Below are 24,311 nucleotides of genomic sequence, written 5' to 3'. Positions count from 1 at the left end.
CACAGTGCAGGTGTCAGTGCTGTATATCACGGTGCTGGTGTCAGCGCTGTATATCACGGTGCAGGTGTCATTGCTGTATGTCACGCTGCTGATGTCAGTGCTCTCTATCACGGTGCTGGTGTCAGATCACTCTATCACGGTGCAGGTGTCATTGCTGTATGTCACGCTGCTAATGTCAGTGCTCTCTAGAGGTCGACCGAAAAAAAAAAGGGCTAACTTGCGTTTGAAAGACCTCTGCGCAAATACCGCGTCACATAAAATATTGCAACAACCGCTATTTTATTTCCTAGGGTCTCTGCTAAAAAATATATATATATAATTTTTGGGGCTTCTGAGTGATTTTCTAGCAGAAAATACTGGATTTTTACTTGTAAGCAACAAGTGTCAGAAAAGATTTAGTCTTTAAATGGTTAAACTGAGAACTTCTACACAGGGAGTTCAGCCCATTGAAGAAGAAACATTGTATCATGTTGTTCTTTTCTTGGCAGCCTGCCCAGAGAGGAGGAAAGTCCTTCACTGATGTCTTCAGGCAACTTACATTGACTTCTATTACAGAAGTCTTCTGCAAGTCATAATAAGCATAATGACTGAAAAACGCGGTAAAAAACGCAGCGAATCGCGGTAAAAAACGCCGCTTCTGCAAGTCATAACAAGCATAATGAGCAATGTTTTTGCCTTTAAATTCATCGTAAAGAACGTTCGTACACGTTAACGAACCTAACGACAATTCGTATTTCGTACGAAACAGAACGGAATTTCGACACGAAATACGAAGTACGAATTAATCTTATTACGAATCGAAACGGAACAGAACGAAACAAATTTATTGATGGCGCCCATGTCTACTCCACAGTAAACTATTTGCACTGTTCTTTTAAGTGTTTTAAAATACAAAATTGACTCTAATGAGCAACAGGCCACAAGGACAGGGAGAAGGCCATAGCAAATTAAATTGTGTGCACCGGATTACTAGTGAGACTGATCTGCTGCTCTATGCTGCCAGTTTGGGAAGATGCTCTGCCTGGGTCTTCTGCGGGATTTTGAAAGAAACTGAAAGACTAGCTGCTTTGATGTGGATAGTGCTTTTTCCCCTTCCTGTGATTTTTCAATATTCTCCTCTTCTTACATATCATCTTCAGAGTCAGACAGATCCTCATCTTGTAAGTGGGGCAATGTGGATTTTCTTATGGCACGGGCATACCCCTCTGCCTGCTTAAGCAGTTCCTGAATATTCTCATCTGCCACATCAACAAGGGTTTTCACAGACAGCAGAATTGACAAAAATACAAACAGCTGCTGCAAGCACTGGTGAGAACATTTAATCAGTTACTTGGATCTAAAAATGAATGAAGCAAAACGCTGGTTCACATTCTCTTTCATTCTCTGTGCAATTGTGGCACGGTCTTGGTAGCTAGTGTTCTGTTTAACCATTTCCCACCCACTGCACATAAACGGCCAGTTGGGAGCTCTCTCCTTCTGAGTGGATGTTCAGGAATGTCCCTCAGAAGGAGGCGGATCGCCCGTGAGCGTGCCCACGCAGCAACGCGATCCCAATGTGCTTGTGTCACCTGTGCTTGTGTCACCCGGCGCATCTCTGATTGGTAAAGGGGGGCTCTGTGATTGGCCCTCCTGATCACATGACAGCCGTGTCCAATCACAGCTGTCATGTGATATAAACAGGGAGCCAGTTGCTAGGCAATCGGCTCTCCTCTCCTCACACAGAAGTTATCGGTGAGGAGAGGAGAGCGGATGGCTGCAGCCGGCTGGTGATCAGTGAGTATGAGCTGTTTTTTACAGCATTTTACACAATGATCACTAGAGTAAAACACACATGTAAAACATTTACACAATGTAAAACACACATGTAAAACGTACACAATGTAAAACACACATGTAAAACATGTACACAATGTAAAACACACATGTCCACAAAACACATGCGTACATATGTCCTTGATATGTCCTTGATCACACGAACCAATTATTATACACTTAGCAGGATTTTTTTTACCAAAGACATGTAGCAGGATACATTTTGGCTTAAAGTTATGACAAAATTCAATTTTATTGGATTTCTTTTAAAATATTGTTTTTTTTTTTCCAAATTTCCGCTCTTTTTCCGCTTATTTCACCAAAAATAAAAAACGGAGTCGTGAATAAATACTACCAAAAGAAAGCTCTTTTTGTGCAAACAAAATGCTAAAAACTTCATTTGGGTACAGCGTAGCATGACCGTCATTGAAAGTGTGACAGTGAATGAATGAAATACTTGTATAGCGCACAATGCGAACTGAATCGCCTCTAGTGCTGAAAGCTGAAAATTGGTCTGGGAAGGAAGGGTGTGAAAGTGCCCAGTATTGATGTGGTTAAAGTACTCAAGGTGGCTGAGTAGAGAGTAGATCAAAGAGGGCAGGGACATGGACATGGTGTCACTCTGGAGGGTTTTAGCTTGTTACTCCTATTGACTGTTATAACGCTTTGGATCTTCCTCTTTGGTATGTCACACTCATGCAAGCATTTGTCCACACGGTGATTTAGTTGACTGTGCAGTGTGTGGGTGTGCTTTGGGCTCCTTGTTCTCAACAACAGAAAAGTAGCATGCACTTACAGCAAGGAATTAAACTGTGTGACTCAAAAAAGGAATAGTTTTGTAACAAAACTTGGTTTTACAGAGTAAAGACGTTATATAACGGCTAGATCTGTGTCTGTGTAGTTTGTTTAAACCATAAAAAATAACATATTAGGTTTATTTTTTTTATTTTTTTACTCCAGGAGTGTATAATGAGTTTTGAAATTCTAGAGAAATACTTAAATAATGCATTATTTAACTAAACATATTTGATTTTGAATTAAATGATTGTAATCAGGTAAAATTATTTTAGTAGACTAAAATGTACTGGAGATTTCATTGACTAATTACAGCTAAAACTAAAACAATAGCAGAAGACTAAAATGGGACTAAAATTAAAATGCCATTTGAACATATGCTCCGTACACACGATCGGAATTTCTGACAACAAATGTTGAATGTAAGCTTGTTGGCTAAAAGTCCGACCGTGTGTATGCTCCATCGAACATTTGTTGTTGGACTTTCCACCAACAAATGTTGGCTAGCAGGTTCTCAAAACTTTGTTGTCGGAATTTCTGATCGTGTGTACAACAGTCTGACGCACAAAAGTTCACGCATGCTCGGAATCAAGCAGAAGGAGCCGCACTGGCTATTGAACTTCCTTTTTCTCGGCTTGTTGTACGTCTTGTACGTCACCACGTTCCCACGTTCGTATTTGTTGGCCAACATTTGTGTGACCATGTGTATGCAAGACAAGTTGGTGCCAACAACCTTCCAACAAAAATCCACAGTTTTGCTGTCAGAAAGTCTGATCGCATGTATGGGGCATAAGACTAAAAGTAAATCTAAACTTGCTGCCAAAATTAACACTGCTACCCACATGTAACAAGGTTCTATGTAGTGAAACTTTCAGGTTCCACTGTGTATGGACTCCAACATGTATTTTGTGGTGGTATGTATTGATAGTTGCAAAGTTTCTTACATGACCACATGGGGCCATGGTCCAAATATGACATGCAATGTGCCCAAGGTGTAAAGCGAACTTCTTAAATTTCTATATATAAATTAAGCTGCATTTTTGCTTTCTGCTGCATGGACTCTTCCTTCTCTTAACCCCATGATGGAAACATCTTCTGGTGACAAACATATGCTGGATGAGGCTGCAAATGGGGTCCATTGCTGTAAGGTCTGAGGAAGGTATGAAATGGGCTACTGGTGGTGCTGGTTAGACCAGGCCGGGGGCCTCCCAGGATTTGCTCTATAATGGTGCTCACAAGAGGATACTGTGCCCATTGCACATCAGTGAGTCTCAGAGGACCAGATGGATATAATTCCTGAAGAAACATGGTGTCATCTTCTGTAAAGAAAAGCAAAGTAATGTGTAAGCATTCCTTATTATACAGATCACTTTAAAACAAGTAAAATAATAAGTAGGGTTGCACCGATAATAAGCATTTTCACGAGTACCGGTACTCACGCAAATGCCCCGATACCTGAAACCATTACTTTCAGGTTTGGCTCGCATGCCCTCACTGATAGCTGGGGGGGCATACGAGCTTCCTTAACAACTGATGTCTCATTCAGCTGTCAGTGGGGTTCCCCTGTTGACAGCTGAAGTATAACAAAGTCCTGGCAATTGGAGCTGTCAAAAAAAAGGCTGCCTGACAATGTTTATCAACAACATTGCTAAGCGCTAAAACAGAAAGATAAAAAGAAACATTGGGGGTTATTTACTAAAGGAAAATCCACTTTGCATTGCAAGTGCACTTGGAAATAAAGTTGCTGTAGATCCGAGGGGGGCATGCGAGTAAAATAAAAAACAGCATTTTAGCTTGCACATTATTGGATGATAAAATCAGGAGAGCTTCCACTCATTTTAGATTTATCCCTTAGATTTAGAGTGACTGCACTTCCAAGTGCACTTCCAGTGCACTTTCAACTGCACTTGCAGTGCAAAGTGGATTTGCCTTTCGTAAATAATCCCTGTTGCTTCATTTCGTATCTTTCTGTTTATTCATCTACAGATCAAAGGGTTGAACTTTGATCTGCAGATGAAGACAGTTTAAAGCAATGTGTCAAGAAAACAATTAACTTTTTAATAAATGTTCCTCTGTTTAACTCCTTATTAACCTTTAATTTACTCTAATCAGCCTTAATTAACAAATTTTTATCCTTCTCCATTTAATTCCTATTTTCTTGCTGATAATTGTTTTTGGTTTACTTCTATTTTATTAATTATTAATTATTAAAACTTTTTTTGTTTGCTTTGTTTATTACTATTTTTTACACCTTTAACAAAAAACGCAACATTTAAAAAAATAAATGTATTTTATTTGTAAATAACTTTTTAGTGCTTTGTACCATTGCTGACAGCTAAAGTGTAAACAAAGCATGGTATGGATCAGTAATTGGTATCAACGAGTACTAAAAAAAAGTATTGGTTCTTGTAAAAAAAAAAAAGGTATCGTGCATCCCTAATTATGAGTCTGGGTTTCATACAGGCCACTTTAAATCAAGTACATTAATAAGTCAGCTATTTATTGGAGAAAAAAAAAAAAGTCGATCAACCACTGCAGAGGATGTTGACTGCAGTTCATTGGTTGTCAAAGATTACCTATAGTGTACACAAGGGGTGACGATGTTCTGTCAGCATTCTGGCAGCATTAGTGAAGTCCTATAGGCACAGCAAAGCTTAAAGTAAAATTATTATTACAAATCTGCAGCCATGTTTCAATTCTCTAGAATCTGCTAGGTTATTTTAGAAAATAGTAGACTTGTGCACAACGGAAAATTTTGTTTAGATTCGGTTCGTTGTCATTCGTAAAATACAACATTTCGTTCTGTTATATTCGTTATGTTACGTTAATAAATTTTCGGATAATTTGTTATTATTCGTAGAGTGTCGAATTCATTCGTTCGTATTCGTTGAAATTCGCTATTTATGTATGTATGGACATTCGTGATAATGATTCGTAGTTTGGAAAGTCGTTTGTTTATTGAATCTTTTAACACACACAAAGACAACTTCTCCTCGGCTCAAATACAATACAACACCCTTCTAACTCAGTTCTCAGGAATGCACTTTGCCAGTAATCCAACCTCCGGCACAAAATTAATTAGCTGATTGGACTATAAGATTTACTTAGAGCTCACCTTTTGTTTCATTAGATCTTTAAAGAATTACCGAATTCATTTGTTATATTTCTTTCGTATTCGTTGTTATTCGTTAAATTTTTATTCGGACATTCGGATGCATCCGAATGTCCGAAAGATGCAAAATTCGGCCGAATTTTTATTAGTTTACGAAACGAATTGCACAAGCCTAGAAAATAGTGTTAGGGTTTATATATACAGGCATACCCCACTTTTAAGTACACAATGGGGTTTATTTACTAAAGCTGGAAAGTGCAAAATCAGGCTCACTTCTGCATAGAAACCAATGGGCTTCTAACCCCAGATTGTTCAATTCAGCTTTGGTAATAAAACCTGGAAGCTCATTGGTTTCTATGCAGAAGTGAGCCTGATTTTGCACTTTCCAGCTTTAGTAAATAAACCCCATTGTGTACTTAAAAGTGGGGTATGCCTGGACTGTGTTTCCAGTGCATTCAGTTTATAAAATAGAAGAGGAGAGGTGCTGTTGAAAGTACATTCTGTTTCAGAATAACATCCCTTTAATTGTCTACATTATGCAATCTTTTTATGAATTATGTGCTGTATCTAAACACTGCAAGAGGATCAAGGATGGAGAAAATACTTTGCTTTGTGGGGAGTTAAAACCATGAGAAATATTTCAAAGTGCTGGTCATTTACGAGACAAATGTTTTAAAGTTGCCTTTCACAATCAAAGCAGGAACACAAGTTTGTGTTTTTTCTCCCTTAAATTATTTGGTTTGATTTACAAATTTCCTCCTAAGAATGACTGCCAAACTATGCAATCGGAAAGAAATGGAAAGTATGCTAATTATTACTTCAAACGTGTTAGGTCTAATAGAAAGACCCTTTAACCCATTAAGCCATAAGATGTGATAATTGATTGTACAGCTGTTTTGCAGATCTCTTTCAGACTTTATCTAAAGAGAAAAGTATTTTTTTAAATTCCATTACCTTAAAGATTAAAAATATGACACCTTATTATAACGTCACTGGGCAAATCAGGAGATCGGAAAATATAAATGTTTTTTCTTTTTCCAGTCATCCTTTAAATTCTCTTTTTAGATCTACGAGGGTCCTCCAATTCAGTTCTGAATTACCAAATATGCAATGGCCTATGGGCCCTACGTTGTTTAAGGGCCTTGTGACAATGGATCAAAATAATATTGATTTGATCTTGAACGAAAATTACAATGAAGCTTTTACAAAAGATAGAAAACATGAATCAACTCAAAGAAACAAAAATTGTACATTAAAGGCTGTACAGAAAATGTTGTAATGCACCCAATAACAACTTACAGTAAAGCACATAAACCATAGACATCAGGTTCACTTTCAGTGGCAGTGCGTCCATAAGGGCGCACAGGCACAACCCCCTCTCTCCAGCCACTCCCTCTATGACCAATGGATAGATTCATGCATTGCATGAATCTATCCATGCCCACCGCTGTCACCCCCTATTCAGGCACCCAGCCCCTTTTCAGGTGCTGGTCACCTAAATTACAGTGGCGGAGGATGTTTTTTGAAGCATCTGATTAGATTCTTGGTGCTTGCAGTTCACCCAGGTGTTCCAGTATACCAAATGTAAATCCGTGCTTAGAACATAGGTTTGCTGCCTCCCCTACTAGGTACCTTAATTAGAGGCTAGGAAATAGATAATGGTAGAAAGAGTGGAGTAAGTGTTGCTACCTATATACTGAAAGTAATAGACCCAGGTCGCTATTTATGTGGTGTGTTGCCACAGGTGTGTTAGAAAAGCAAATGAATACTCGCTTTCCTAAAACTGAACTGCCTCTCCGCCAATCAGGTGCTCAGGTCTGTTACCTGTCTCCTGATTGGCTGAAATGACAGGCACTGTGATTGGACACCTATCGGGCATCCATCACCCATAGGAGTGGACAAAAGGGGGAGGATGGGAGAAGACATGGAGGAGCATGTCCATGGAGGAGCATGGAGGACACTGCTCACTGCCGTCACTCACTGTCCCACCGAGACAGGGTAAGTGCCGGGCAGACGGCGAGCAGACGGGGGGGGGGGGTTACAGTGGTAGCATTCGATGGGCACAGTGGCTGCCTTTGATGGCACAGTGAAGCTGGGTTTTTTTTTCAGAATTTTCCAGTTTGTTTGCGCCCCACAAAAATTTTGAGCACCAGTCACCACTGTTCACATCGTTTGTTTCTTGAAAGCTCATCTTCCTTTAGTTTGTGAAACATTTTGGTGCAACCTACAAATACATAATGTACAGTAGTAATGATCATCTCCATCTAACGGCTGACATGCACACTACTTGGTTCAATATTTAGAGCAGAGGTAGGAAACCTTTGAGAGGTGGAGATCTACCTGGACAACATGGAGGAGATCAAAGATCACTGGGGTGTGGCGCTCTTTTTTTTTTCAAAAGAAATTAACGAGCAAGCTCCTATAAAAAATAAAGACGGCATGAAGAAAACTTAGAAAAATACAATAAAACTAATGTTACTAGGATTACTAGGGTTAGGAGGGTGCAGAGTAGCGCAGCGAAGCAGCATGTTCTGCCACTAATCCCCACCAGCCATCCACTCTCGTCCATCCCACAAGCAACTTGGATGGATTGGAGAGGAGGCGGGGCGGGGCGGTGGGGATGAGCTCACTATACGCAGGGCTCAGGGAAAGAGCTTGGCGCATTTTTGCAAGAGTCGAACCCACCTGAGCTATTCCAGAGGCTTTCCCCACCACCCCCAGCCAATCATATCTAGGGGGAGGGAGGGTACCTTGCAAGCAAGGATTGGCTGGTTGCGCCCCTGCTCCACTCTGTAGAAAGTGCTGAGTTGGTGCCGGTGAGGCAGGGATGTCTTTGCGAGCCGACAGGTAACTCGCGATTGACAGGTTGCCGGCCACCGCACTAGAGCATGTGGCACAAGAAACCTTCAGAAACCTGTAAAGGGGCGCCCCAAAGTTTCAACTGCCTAAGGGCCTTTACAGAGTATAACTCGGCACTGCTTCAGTTAATGTCTGGCAATCATAAAGGGAAGCCATACTGAAAATACAAGAAAACCTTTCCAACTGTCTCTTATCCTAACTACATTACATTACATTACCTTTGTGCATGCTTCTAGAATCTAGACTTCAGATATGAACCATATGATCAGCACCCTCAATCAAAGTATAACTAAACCCCCCCAAAAAAATGTAATATAATGCAGATTGTGAATCCTAAAATGTGGTGGCTGCATTTGTTTACTTTTTTCGTTTCTTTTTTCCTTTATTTTTACCTGGTGGTCTGGCCAGTCTTCACGTGTCTCCATTTTAGATGGAGGAGACACCTTTGGACAGCAGCATTGGTCTGTTAAAGAAAGATGAAAAACAACACACTTACTGGCAGGATCACAAGGTCAAAATAAAGGAAATAAAGCCTAAACAAAGGAAATCGAATGCAGCCACTACATCTAAGAATTGGTAAGCTGCATGAAATGGTTAATTTTGGGTTGAGATACACTTTAAATCCATAAAACATCACATTTATTCTTCTGCTCCCAATAAATGAAATCTAGCAAAAGACGTTGAATCCAATTTTAGGCCTCCAATACTTACCTCAGTTTCCACAGTGAGCCTACCTCATCAGCACTGATAGTTTCCCCTGGACTTCTTCCAGGGTCCGCATTTTTGGCCACCTTGATTGGCTAGGCTGGATGACATAACTACCACGCATGAAAGTTAATAAATCTAAGCACCTAAGAATCCTGAGAATGTACACTAAGTTCAGTGTACGTTCAAAAGACGTTGGTGAGCAGGCAGGTAAAAATGTTTTATTGCAGAAGAGACATTCGGGTGGATTTATTAAAGGCAAATAGAAGGGGAGATTTACTAAAATTGGTGCACACAGAATAATGGTTAAAGCTTATTTTTGTTGTTGTTAAAAAACAAAATTAAATATATGGGCAGACTTGATGGACTACTGTCTTTTTCTGCCATCGTTTTCTTATGTTTCTTAATTCAACAAGCTGAAGTTGGAACCTGATTGGTTTCATATGCTCAGCTCCACTAGATTCTGTTTGCAACAGTTTTAGTAAATCTCCCACAGACTGTGCACTTTGCAAGTGCAGTTGCACTTATTTTTCCCCAGATCTGATTTCCATCATCCAATCATGTTCAAACAAAAATGCTGTTTTTTTTTTGTTTTTTTGGTTTGTTTTGTTTTCCTTGCAGTTGATTGGGTATTCTTTACAACATTTTACAAAGTGAAGCTTTACCGTGTTTGCACCAAATTCATGTACCTGTCACAAATTCTTAAAGAATTGACAACAGTTCTCTGTTTAGGAAACTAGCGGTAATTACGACCAGCTCTGAACTAGTATTCAGAGGGAGCCATGCCTGTGCTGGGAAGCTATCATGTAAAGTGACAGCTTCCTGGACAAAGCATTTTCCCTGCCCAATTCAGCTGATGGCCCAGAGATTCCCCGTCCGAAAACTAACATAAAATAAATGTGTCCATATTTGCACTGGGGAAGGAGTGGCAACACTGCACACTCCTTCACCAGTGCACTCCTGCCTTCCCTCCCCAACCACTGTGCCCATCACACTGACAGGTATAGTATGGCTGAGGATTTTTATACTAGGGCTGACAGTGCTGATTGACAGTGCACAGCAGCAAGCAAATCCATTCAGTGCAACAGCATCTTTCTAATCCACCCACTGCTGTGAGCTGTCACTCAAAAGTGGATCTGATGGGGAACAGGGCACTCAGATGCCCATCGGGCCCACTTACCCACTTACAAGTCATTTCCCACTACCACATTACTTCGTTCCTTCTCCGGGTGTCCCCTTTACTGAGTCTTGATTGGATCCAAAAACTTTAGTGTCGAACTTCATCTTGTTCTTGTGGATTGGTATTCACATATTTACAGTATATCCAACTGGTAAGATGCCCTCCACCAATCTTTGTGTGTTTTTGTCCTTTTGTAATGATTGGTGTATTCCTGTTATGCTATGAATTTGTATAATATATTCATTTATGGACTATTTAGTTGCAATTGCATACAGGCATACCCCACTTTTAAGTACACAATGGGGTTTATTTACTAAAGCTGGAAAGTGTAAAATCAGGCTCACTTCTGCATAGAAACCAATGAGCTTCTAACCTCGGCTTGTTCAATTAAGCTTTGGTAATAAAACCTGGAAGCTCATTGGTTTCTATGCAGGTAGCTTGATTTTTCACTTTCCAGCTTTAGTAAATAAACCCTATTGTGTACTTAAAAGTGGGGTATGCCTGTATATGCTTATCTATATTTTTGTATGTTCTTATATTTTTTTATCTATCTGTCCAGGTGTGGTACTATATATCCCCTGAAGAAGCCTATTAATCAGCGAAACATGTTGGGATGGCTATACCACGATAACCATTTGTAACATTGATTTTGTGAATATCCAAGATGAAATGATCCAATGTTTTTAGTGAATTTTAAATGTTTTTTTTCTGCTCTTTACTATTTTTAATATGAATTGATCTAAATAAAATCTTGAAATTTTATCCGATGTTGTGATTTAGGCTTTGGTGCCTAAAAAATCCCAGCTCTTTCCCGTTTGAGCCATTTTATATTCCTCTGAGGGTGTCTATTCTGCAATAAAAAGCCTAGCTGTTTGCATATTTTCATTCGGGGGGTGGAAAGGGTGGTTAAAGTTTTTCTGCTTTAATGGATTTTGGCTTTACAGTTATCCTGAATTTCACTTAACGACTGCAATACATATGTACACGTTGCAGTTTGCAAGTGGTGTGTCGGGGTTATGGCTGAAGATATCAGCCATAACCCCCATATCGTTTTTTTCAGCCGGTAGCTGGCTTTCCGCTCGCCGGTGTTTCTCTATGGCCTTGGAGGACCAGAGCAATGTCATGATGCCACTACTGGTCCAGGCTGGAAGAAAATATTTTATTTTATTTTTTTAACAAAAGATCTTTTGCTTTTAAAAGTACAGTAAAGTAGAGTGTTGGGGTCTTTTTGACCCCAGATCTCTCCATAAAGAGGCCCTGTCATCCTTATTTATATTACAAGAGATGTTTAAATTCCTTGTAATAGAAATAAAAGTGATAAAAAAATGTAAATGTAAATAAATTTAAAAATGCAAAGCGTCCCCATCCTTCTGTTCTCACGTACAGAATCGAATGCATATGTAAGTCGCACACACATATGAGGTGAGGTATCGGAGCGAACGTTAGAGCGAGAGCAATGATTCTAGCACTAGACTTCTGTAACTCCAAATAGGTAACCTGTAAAAGCTTTTAAAACATCATCTATGGAGATTTTTAAAGGGGTTGCAAGCCCTTGTTTTTTTTTTTAAATAACAAACATTTTATACTTACCTCCCCTGTGCAGTTCGTTTTTCACAGAGCAGCCCAGAACCTCCTCTTCTGGGGTCCCAAGGTGGTGCTGGTGGCTCTTCCCCCACATCGATTGTCCACATTGGAGAAGCGCTCTCCTTGGTGGACACCACCCCCTGGCGACGCGTCATTGGATTTGATTGAAAGCAGCGGGAGGCAATGGCTATGCTGCTATCAATCTATCCAATTGGAACACAAGACACCAGCTACAGATGGTATGTTCGTTCCCAGATAGAGGATGACAGCATCCAGGTCAGTAAAATGGGGGGGGGGGGCTGCAGCCCTATAAAAGGTTTTTCACCTTAATGCATAGAATGCAATAAGGTGAAAAACCATGAGGGTTTACAACCCCTTTAAGTACTGTAGTTTGTCACCATTCCACAAGCATGCACAATTTTAAAATGTGACATGTTAGGTATCTATTTACTTGGTGTAACATCATCTTTCACATTTTACAAAAAATTGGGGTATATATTGTGGTTTTTATTTTAATGCATGTAAATGTTTTATCTTACATTGTCATTATAGGCAGGTATTGTTTTTAGAATTCCAAGGAAAATAATAAATTTAATCCATTTAGGAATAAGGCTGTAACCCAAAAAAAGTGGAAGAAGTGAAGCGCTGTGAATACTTTCCGGATGCACTGTGTGTATGTAAAACACTTCAAAAGTTAATTTTAAACAGCTCCCAATACTCCTCCATCGATACAATATGCATTCAACAAAAGGGTTCCCCTTAAAGTCAAATTAGAGTCTCGTCCAAAAGCTAATATAACACATAATTGTTCCACCAGCCATTCTGTAATTCAGTATTGTTATAGATTAACTTTGCATTGCAATCTGCTGCCAGCCATGATTTAATAAAACTGATGAAACAATCTGGTTTCTCTTTCTTCTATCAATGGTTACATTATTCGGTTTGCAGGTAAGATTTTCCTAGATTTCTCCTGCAAATGGCCAACAGCTTTTCCCAGATGTCTTCAAAGTGCTTGAAGTTAAGTTACAGGAGGCATCCCTGCCAATGCTCTACACCAAATGTTCCATCTTTGATGAGATAAAGGTGATGTGTATCTAAAGGAAGGATTCAGTGTTTTTGTATTACAACACTGGGACTGAGTTTTGGCATACAAACCCTCCTCACTTCACACTGATTTTCATTGCACGCTCTAGGTTGACCAATCTTACAATCTACCAAACAGAACTGTGTAGGTCTCTGCAATAAAGTATAAATAATTTAAACATTGTTAACCAGGAGGAGAATATATAGCAGGTGACCAGTTTCCTTCCAAGCAAAGCAGAATTTTCACTTTAAAGTGTTTGGCACTCGAAAGTCTGCTTACTGCTGGGATCAAAGGAGTACATCACAGCATGACAACACTGCACCTCTATTGAAACCTCTATTAAAGGCAAAACAAGAAGACGTAAAAAGTCAGCTGTGATCTATCATATGTTAGTTTCACTTTTTGGTTTATATGCACTCCAATACCGCCAACTTTTACCTCTTTCCTGCCCAAGCCAATTTTCTGTTTTAACCACTTCAGATCCGCGCTATTGCCAAATGACGGCATTAGCGCGGACCTACATTTCCGGGACTACGTCTATTGACGTCGTCCCGGTTACGAGCGGCCTGCGCGCCCCCTGAGGGGCGCGCGCGGGGCGCTCTGTGATCGGCGAGTCCGTGAGACTCGCCTGATCACCGATCCGTGTAAGGGGTCGATCCCGACCCCTTATCACGTGATCAGCTGTCAGCCAATGACAGCTGATCATGTGATAGAACGGAGCCGGTAATCGGCTATTATTCCTCCTCGCGCTGTCAGAGAAAAAAAAAGCCGATCACCGGCGGCCGTGATCGGGACATCAGTCCCGATCACGGCCATCAATACAAGGGACCACCTGCCACCTGCCTGTGCCCACCTGCCTCCCGCAGTGCCATCCTGAAGTAAAATAAAAGCAAAAGTAAGTGCCCCCCGTCAGTGCCCCCCGTCAGTGCCCATAGTGCCCACAGTGCCACCCACAGTGCCACCCACAGTGCCACCCACAGTGCCACCCAATCTGCCTTAAAGGTGCTGCACCCCAGTGCCACCCATCAGTGCCCAGCAGTGCCGCCCATCAGTGCCCAGCAGTGCCGCCCATCAGTGCCCAGCAGTGCCACCTATCAGAGCCACCTATCAGTGCCACCTATCAGTGCCCATCAGTCCCATCTATCTGTGGTACCTATCAGTGCCCATCCGTGCCACCCATCCGTGCCACTTATCCGTGCCACCCATCCATGCCATCTTATCTGTGCCCATCTGTGCCCATCGGTGCCGCCTTATCTGTGCCTATCAGTGCCCACCGGTGCAGCCTATCAGTGCCCACCAATGCAGCCCATCAGTGCCCACCAATGCAGCCCATCAGTGCCCACCAATGCAGCCTATCAGTGCCGCCTAATCAGCGCACTTCAATGAAGGAGAAAAATGACCCGTTTGCAAAATTTTATAACAAACTATTAAAACATGATTTTTTTTTATTTTTTTTTGCATCTTTTTTTGTTTGTTTAGCAAAAAATAAAACTCCGAGCTGTAACTAAATACCACCAAAAGAAAGCTCTATTTGTGGGAAAAAAATGATAAAAATTTCATTTGGGTACAGTGTTGTATGACCGCGTAATTGTCACTCAAAGTGCATCAGCGCTGAAAGCTGAAAATTGGTCTGGGACTGAGGGGGGTTTAAGTGCCCAGTAAGCAAGTGGTTAATCGCTATCACACTTTGAATGACAATTGTGCGGTCATGCTGCACTGTATCCATATGAAATTTATTATCATTTTTTTCACATAGAGTTTTTTTTTGGTGGTATTTAATCAGCCCTGGGGTTTTTATTCTTTGCTCAATCTTTTGATCAATCCTGATGCACTGATGGTCTATTTCATTTCTTGAGGCCAGAAATTGCTAGAACAGTACAAATATTTCCCAAATGACCCAGTTTTGGAAAGACAGTCCAAGATATTTAGAGGAGTAGCACGTTTTTTGAAGTTGTAATTTTCTGTCCCAATTTTTGGAAAATTAAGAAATTTTAAAAATTATTTTTACATACTGTAAACAGTGCAGTGCAGCTTCATCACATAACTGGTGTGGCCAGTGATCAGGGACACTGACTGGTGATGGTATGTAAAACATTTTTTTTCTTTTAATATAAAATTTTTTTTCTACAATATTTTTTTTGCAATGCAAAGTTAATCTATAACATTACTGAATTACAGAATGGCTGGTGGAACAATTATGTGTTATATTAGCTTTTGGACGAGACTCGAATTTGCCTTTAAGGGGAACCCTTTTGTTGAATGCATATTGTATCGATGGAGGAGTATTGGGAGCTGTTTAAAATGAACTTTTGAAGTGTTTTACATACACACAGTGCACTACAATTGCTTATAACTCTGAATTTTAAAGTTATAAGAAGCCATTTTTTCTGAATGAAAAAAATATTCATTCGGTATTTACTATTGTGATTGGCCACAGCTAAACACATGGTACAGATAGGCTGTGATTGGCCCTGTCTGTACAATGTGATCACTGTGACCACTCACAGAGCTCATCACAATAGTACACAATGAAAGGCATGAATCAAAGCCTTTCATTGTGTACAATTGTCATGTCATCTGCTGTGATTGGCCACAGTGTTCACATGGTACCAGCAGCTAAGTGGCACAGTGATCTATCATTGGCTGTGTCCTATGGACACAGCAGGTGACAGATCATGCAGGAGTGTGGCACATGGGGCGCACGAGAGGTTATGTGGCATCCTCCCAAAACAATAGGGCTCCCACTCAGCCATCATTTTACAATGGTCTGAGAAGCTATGTTAGGCAATAACCCACAATTGGCTTTACCGTTCTAGAATTTAAATAAAGGTTAGAGTCTTAAAGCAGTATTAAAGTGGTTATAAAGCCTAAACATTTTTCTAATGTATTCCTTGTATTGACATAACAAATGTTTAGGCATCGGTATCCCCCCCCCCTCCCCCCGATCCCTACTTTTTCTTACCTGAGACCTCATTTGATCCAAAGCTGTGGCCATCTGCAGCTCTTCTCTCCTCTCAATGGCTTCTGTTGCTGTCAATAAAAACCAGTGGCGAGGGAGCAGGAGGCAAGGTTGAATCCTGCTGTCTGTGTCAATAGACAGAGAAGGTCCGGAGCTAGTCTGCACAAGTGCCCCCAAAGAAAGGGGCTTTCTACGGGGGCACTCGGTGTAGGGGAGGAGCCAGAGAGCCAGCAGAGGACCCGAGCAGAAGAGGTTTAGAACCGAAACCCAAATAAAATATCTATTGCAGCTAACAAATTCATAAATGTGGTGCCTGTATTTGTTTATTTTGGGGGGGGGGGGGGGGTTAACTTCATTTTCACCTGGGGATCTAGCCAGTAAGTCTATTAATTTTTCAGCTACCTTTAACAGATATAAAAAAAACAGTTATCCCAAAAAGGGAAAAAAAAAACTGTAACTTCTTAAAAAGTGTAAACTGGAGTATGGCTTTAATTTGTTGGTCAAGTCTATCTAAATCTGCTAGACATCTAATACTACTCTCTCCCCAGACTGACAATGTTGTGGTCCAAAAATGTCTCGTTTGCTCCTCCAACCAGAGTGTAGAGACCCCAGTACATGCAGCGTATTGCTGAGTAGATCACTAAGTGAAAATATAGAGAAAAAAATATAGAGAAAAAAAAATGTAATATATTAAATGTATATTTCTGAATGCAATACTGCTTTAATTTACATCTTAGAAAAATGTATATTGTTATAATGTCAGGAAATATATATTGGTTCAATATATAACCACCCATGAAGCTTTTCTTATGAAAATCTATAGCATATAGCCACATTTGCTAAGTGATGGCAGTAAGATTGATTTCTTAATCCCGGTAATTAAATGACATATTTTGGAAAGTTTGTGAGTGGGAGGGATTATGGATATGTTGGGAAATAAGCCATTTGCAGTCATTGAGCAGCAAAACTTGCCTGTTTCATATTTGTGGGCAAACTGATTATCCATCTTCTAAATGACATGCCAAGTTCTATTCCAAAGTAACATTTCCAAACGCAGGAATGCACATCACAACAGGCACAGCGGTGTCATGTACCACGCAGCAGATGAGGATCTGTCAGAGGAAAGCCATACATTTATTTTTAGTAGTGATCAGATTAATAATAAACAATGTCTCAAGTAATAAGTAAACAATTGATCATTGAACACCAATGGAAGACAGTCAGCTTTATATAAAGGCTTTTTAAGTGAAGCTGTGCATTTCAAAACAATAGGTTCACTTAATTGCCCCATATTATCCTTATTTTACCCCAACTCCATTCACCTGCAGGAGTAAGGATTTGGTACTTACTGAAAAAGTAGTACGTCAGCGCTTAATGGTAAGAATATGGAAAATTGTTACCAAATATCGTAATTTTCCTTTCCTGGCCTATCCTCACGTCAGCACACAATAGGTTAACACCTCATCTGGCGCCAACATGACTGCTGTTTCCTAGCTGAATAAAAGACAGCCTCTCCCCTACTGACGTGTTCGATAATCTAGCCTGTGACAGGCCACTTGGGAGGGATTTCTGTGCTGACGTGAGGATAGGCCAGGAAAGGAAAATTACGGTAAGTATTTGATAGCAATTTTCTGTATTGCTGGCCATACCTCACATCAGCACACAATGGGATTTAACTAGCTGAATAAAATGGGTGGGAGAGAACACATGAAAATATACCTTGACAATTGCAGAAAAGCTGCCAAAGGCAAAAATTATTTATATGTCTCGTCCTGAACTTTGCAGAACTTGCCGAGTACACGCCTAACTTGGAAAGTTGAATGAAGGGCTAGCCATCTCTCTTATACTCTTCACTGACATCCTGTCATAACTGCCCCAAAGGCTGCCACCCCTCTTTCTATTGAGAGAGGAAAGCATTTCTCCTCTCCAAAAAGGTCTCCTCTCATATAAGATCTTGGTAGGCACTAAGACCATCATCCTCTCCCATCCATGAGAAAATCATCTCTTGTTCCAATGACAAGTGCAAAATGTTGGATATCCCACCACTTTCTGTCTTGCTGACAATGGACACTCTTCTATCCTACTTGTGGTAGTACTAGTGACTAGCCATACAAGCACCCAGTATATATATATATATATATATATATATATATATATATATATATATATATATATATATATATATATATATATATATATATATATGTGTGTGTGTGCGTGTGTGATTCTGCACTTCCGGGTTTGGGCGTGAGCACTCGCTGCCAGCAGCTTGCTCCCGCTGTGATTTTACACAGCGGAAGATGATCAGAGGGACCTGCAGACCTGATGTCTGCCAGGACTCCCTAATTGTTCGGTATTTTATAAGAATATAAGAATGACAATCTGCCTATGTAAACAAGGAAGACATTCTGTGAGTACAGAAGAAATGGATCCTTTGTTTCTGTAAAGCAGAAACACCAATCCATGTCTTCCAATAGTTAAAGCACCTCCCCCACAGTTAGTAAGCTCTCCCTAGCCACACATTTAACCAGTTGATCACTCCTAAAGTTAACCCCTTCCCTGCCAGTGTCCTTAGTACAGTGACAGTGCATATTTTTAGCACTGATCACTGTATTAGTGTAACTTGTCCCCATAAAAGTGGGATTTTGTTTATCAAAAACATGTAGCAGAATACAGATTGGCATAAATTGATGAAGAAATTGGATTTTTTACATTTTTTTTATTGGATGTGTTTTAGAGCAGAAAGAAAAAAAATATATATATATAACATGAAGGCAGACAGTACACTTACAATACAAATTAATACAGGAGGGATCAGAGGGCCCTGCTCGTTAGAGTTTATAATCTAGAAGGGAGGGTCAAATGGAAACAAAGGTAATCACTGTGATGGAGCTGATGGAGAAAATGAAAAAACAGTTGTTGTTAGGTGTGGGTAGGATAGGCTTCTCTGAAGAGGAGGGTTTTCAGGGATCGTTTAAAAGCTAATAGAGTAGGAGATAAGCGGACTGATTGGGGTAGGGCATGCCATAGGATTGGAGAGGCTTTGGAAAAGTCCTGGAGGCTGAGCATGGGAAGAGGTGATGAGGGAGCTAGAGAGCAGAAGGTCTTGAGAGGAACGAAGAGAACAAGTAGGTTGGTATTTAGAGACTAGGCTAGTGATGTAGCTGGGGGCTAAATTGTGGATGGCTTTGTATTTGTATTAGTATTTTGAATTGAATTCTTTGGACGACCAGAAGCCAGTGGAGGGATTGACAGAGAGGGGTAGCAGAGACAGAGCGATTGGTAATGTGGATGAGTCTGGCAGCAGCATTCATGATGGATTGAAGAGATGATAGACTATGTAGAGGTAAGACAATGAAAAGGGAGTTGCAGTAGTCTAGGCGGGAGATGACCAGCGAGTGAATTAAGAGCTTTGTTGTGTCATTGGTTAGAAAGGGGCTTATTTGGAGATGTTGTGGAGGTTGAGGAGGCAGGATTTGGACAGTGATTGGATGTGGTGCTTAATGTAGCTTAATGTATCGTAAAAATGGCCATGTCTGATAATAAACTTAAAGCATTTTTCTTTATCAGAACAAATTAAGCTGTTGAATGGCCAACTCTGCCTGAACTTTGGTCTCCCTAGCATATTTAGATTAGACCATATGACCAACATTGGTAACATGACTAAAGATCAAGATCCTATGTATTTTAGTGAAAGGAATAAGTTAGGCTTGGAGTAAAAAGGAAAGAAGCCAAGACACAGGGCCAACACGACTGTGTTAAAGGGGGTTTGGAAGAGTTGTTGTGGGATCAAAAGTAAACAAGGGCAGGTGGGGTTTCGGGAGTTGGGAACGTGGGGGGGTCTGGGAGGTGTTCAGCCGGAAGTCTAGAGGTGACAATTTACCACCCTCCCTCCTTTAGAGTAAGGCTCGGTTCACACAGGGGCGGCACGACTTGCAGCGCCGCGACCTGCACACGATCAGCGGCGACTTGCAAAACGACTTCTGTATAGAAGTCAATGCAAGTCGCCTGAAGTAGTACAGGAACCTTTTTTCTAAGTCGGAGCGACTTGAGTCGCTCCTATTAGAACGGTTCCATTGCACAGAGCGGAGCACGACTTGTCAGGTGGCGAAGTCGCCTGGACAAGTCGCCCCTGTGTGAACCGAGCCTTAGGATTGTTTTCATTTTTTGTTTTCTTTTTGCAGGTTATGGAGTCTGTGCACTTCAAGAGGTCCTTAAATGTGTTATGCTTCGTGGCAAAAATGTACATTTGTAGGGACATGTTTTGGGTACGGCTCCCATTATTCTGGCTTCTGGTATCAGCAACATTGGTTTGTCTCTGAGTTGGTGCTTCTACGGCTGGAAGCCTGAAATAGTTTACGCAGGTACTTGAAGTACATGCCCTCAAGGACATTGGGGCTCCTTGAATACTGTCTATATGTTCATATGTTGATATCATTAATATGTTATTTACAGTGCCTTGAAAATGTATTCATACCCCTTGAAATTTTCCATATTTTGTCATGTTACAACCAAAAACGTAAACCACTAAACCACAAAGTGGCACATAATTGTGAAGTGGAAGGAAAATGATAAATGGCTTTCAAATGTTTAAATATCTTAAAAGTGTGGCATGCATTTTTTGAAAACCATTTATCATTTTCCTACCACTTCACAATTATGTGCCACTTTGTGTTGGTCTATCACATAAAATCCCAATAAAATTTAAGTTTTTGGTTGTAACATGACAAAATGTTGAATATTTCAAAGGGTATGAATATGTTTCAAGGCACTGTATATTTGATTAAAGGCTGCTATGGCCATTAAACTCCAGTCTGTGTCATGTCTGGTTAATTTACTGTAGTGATCAGTGGAGTGGTGGACAAGCAGCTTGGTCAAAGCATCTTTTATACCCTAGTCAAGTGCAAGGTTCTCTTAAACACTTGCACTCCAGAAGATTTACCCCCCCCCCCCACCTTCCTGACCAGGCCATTATTTTGCGATAGGGCACTGTGTTACTTTGCTAATTGTACCATTGCTTGACACTGTACCCCAATAAAATGTAATTTTTTTTCCCCACAAATAGAGCTTTCTTTTGGTGGGATTTGAACACTGCAGTGTTTTTTATTTTTTGCGCTACAAGCAAAACAAAAAAGACTGATCATTTTGGAAAAAAAACAAAATAATATTTTTTACTTTCTGCTATAAAACATATCCAATAAAAAAATGTAAAAAAATCAAATTTCTTAATAAATTTAGGCCAATATGTATTTTGCTACATATTTTTTGTAAAAAAAAAAAATCCCAATAAGAGTATATTGATTGGTTTGCGCAAAAGTTATAGCATTTTTTAACTCTGCCCACAGCTCTGTCATACACAGCTCTGTCATACACTGTCGTGTATGCCGATCCAAAGCAACCCAAACATGCTCAATGGGTGACATGTCCAGTGAGTATGCTGGCCATGCAAGAACTGGGATGTTTTCAGCTTCCCGGAATTCTATACAGATCCTTGCAACATGGGGCTGGGCCTTATCATGCTGCAACATGAGGAGAGGGTCTTGGATGAATGGCACAACAATGGGCCTTAGGATCTCATCAAGATATCTCTGTGCATTCAAAATGCCTTCAATAAAATGCACCAGTGTTTGTTGTCCATAGCATTCGCCTGCCCATACCATGACCCCACCGCCACCATGGGCCACTCGATCCACAACATTGACATCAGCAAACCACTTACCCACATGATTCCATACACGCTGTCTACCATCTGCCCTGTACAGTGAAAACGGAGATTCATCCACGAAGAGAACACCTCTCTAAAGTGCCAGACACCATCGAATGTGAGCATTTGCCCACTCAAGTCGATTACGACAACGAACTGCAGTCAGGTTGAGACCCCAATGAGGACGATGAGCATGCAGATGAGCTTCCCCTGAGACAGTTTCTGACAGTTTGTGCAGAAATTCTTTGGTTATGCAAACCGATTGTTGCAGCAGCTGTCCGGGTGGCTGGTCCCAGACAATCTTGGAGGTGAAGATGATGGATGTGGAGGTCCTGGGCTGGAGTGGTTACACTTGTTCTGCGATTGTGAGGCAGGTTGGCTGTACTGCCAAATTCTCTGAAATGCCTTTGGAGATGGCTTATGGTAGAGAAATTAACATTTAATTCAAGGGCAACAGCTCTGGTGGACATTCCTGCAGTCAACATTCCAATTGCATGCTTTCTCAAAACTTGCAACATCTGTGGCATTGTGCTGTGTGATAAAACTGCACATTTTAGAGTGGCCTTTTACTGAGGCCAGCCTAAGGCACACCTGTGCAATAATCATGCTGTCTAATCAGCAGCTCGATATGCCACACCTGTGAGGTGGATGGGTTATCTCAGCAAAGGAGAATTGCTTTTCCCCATGGGTAACAAGGACAAGCAATTTGATTGGCCAGTTTTATTAGGCCTTTGATCTGTTTTTGTCCTTCTGGATGACAGATAATGCCTATTAGCCGTGGACAGCTGCAGTCATAAAAACCTCTGGAAATTTCCATTCTTTTACTACTGATTAGGTTGGCCCTCAAGGACCGAGGTGGTCTTTTATTAAAATTAACATAGCACAGAGTCAGTCCTTTAGTCAACAACAAGTTATCTTTGAAATGCCTAATTAGATAAACAATCTATTCCCAAATACCAATATGGCCTTGCACAACATTAAAATCCATATGATGTGTTAAATGGACTTGTCACTTGCCTGTCCCAGAATATCTGCATGTACACACATAAAATGTACCACATGTCACTGTACTAATGTCACTAGCTGGGAAGGGCTGGGCTCACACTATTGCGAATTGGAAGCGGATTTCTTTGCATCCAATTCGCATAGCAGGACATTGTGACCAGCTCTCTATGGAGCCTGTTCACACATCTCCGCAGTATTAGAAGGAACATTTGGGACTTTGATTAAGACAATCAGACATTAGGTGCCTCCATACCTATCAATTGCAAGGGGGAGTTTGGGACTTTGAATGAGGCACATGAATGGAAACAGTTGCTTAATTAAAAAAAAAAAATTAACACATATACATGCACAAATGGTTGGTGGTATCAACATGGAAAAAGGTTGTATAAACATCTTGGGCCAGTTGGCTCCATATGGAAAAAGGTTAACATTAAAATAGAGTGAATCACATCATATGTAAAAACATAAATGTATCATGAATAGCGTATTATCTCAACGTGTTTCGGGGGTGTTACCACCTCATCAGGAGAGAATGCATGTGATCTGTAGATCTGTAGAAAAGATATACAACTGGCCAACTGGCCAGTGTAATCTAGTCATAGCTCCCCTAATGGAAGATTGGAACAAAAGGGGAGGAGCAAAAGGGATAAGGAGGAGGAGATTTACCATCCCCCTACTTACAATATGGACACGTGGTACTGAACTAATAGGAACCAATGAGTGTTTCTCCCGGGAGCAGAGGGGATGAGGACCCCAAGGGAAGGTGGGTGCATGCAACAAACTCCCAAAAGGGTGGTGTCGTCCATACTGACACTGTTGATGTTGATGCAGGATAGTGACCATGAACACGTCTAAAAGGCAAAAAATGGGCTGTGATCTGTGAATCTCACAAAGGTGTGAGCCAATATCGATCAGTGCCAAGACAATGGGGAGTAGGTGTGAGTGGGGTGACATGGATCTGCCAGAGTGTCTGAATACAGATAGATACCAAGGTGAATGATAGAGTAAAGAGTTAGCAAGGGACCCACCATAGTATAACAAAGACTGAGCAATAATTATTGAGAGTGAAGGATATAATGAGAAGGAAAACCACTGTAACAAGCATAGTTTCCAGAGTGTAAACCTATAAATTCCCAGATAACAGGATCCAGTGCACCTAGAATGTGCAGAGGATATACCAACAAAAACCAGCATACAGCATGGATACCGAGATCAAATGGGGATATTAGTAGGCATGCAGATTGACCCAAGGTCCTCCTCCAGCATCATGGAGAGGAGAAAGACATCTGCCTGGATCGGCGTTTGCCACCCACAATGGCCAGAGAACAGCTCCCCCGTGAGCCTGCCAAATGGTGGAAATGAGACATCGACATAATGACGCCCAGAGAGGCGTCACACATATGGCAAAATGTGTGGCGCCATTGCGCACCGGGATAAGCCTGTTCATACCCCCGCATGTTAATGACAATGAGGAAGAGGAGGAAGGTGACCAGAGAGCATCGCAGCTCCTGG

Source organism: Lithobates pipiens, unplaced genomic scaffold (genome assembly GCF_037356315.1).
Source record: "Lithobates pipiens isolate NorthernLeopardFrog02 unplaced genomic scaffold, aLitPip1_a1.2 Scaffold_16, whole genome shotgun sequence".
NCBI classification, from domain to species: domain Eukaryota; kingdom Metazoa; phylum Chordata; class Amphibia; order Anura; family Ranidae; genus Lithobates; species Lithobates pipiens.
Note: the sequence above shows the minus strand (reverse complement) of the source record.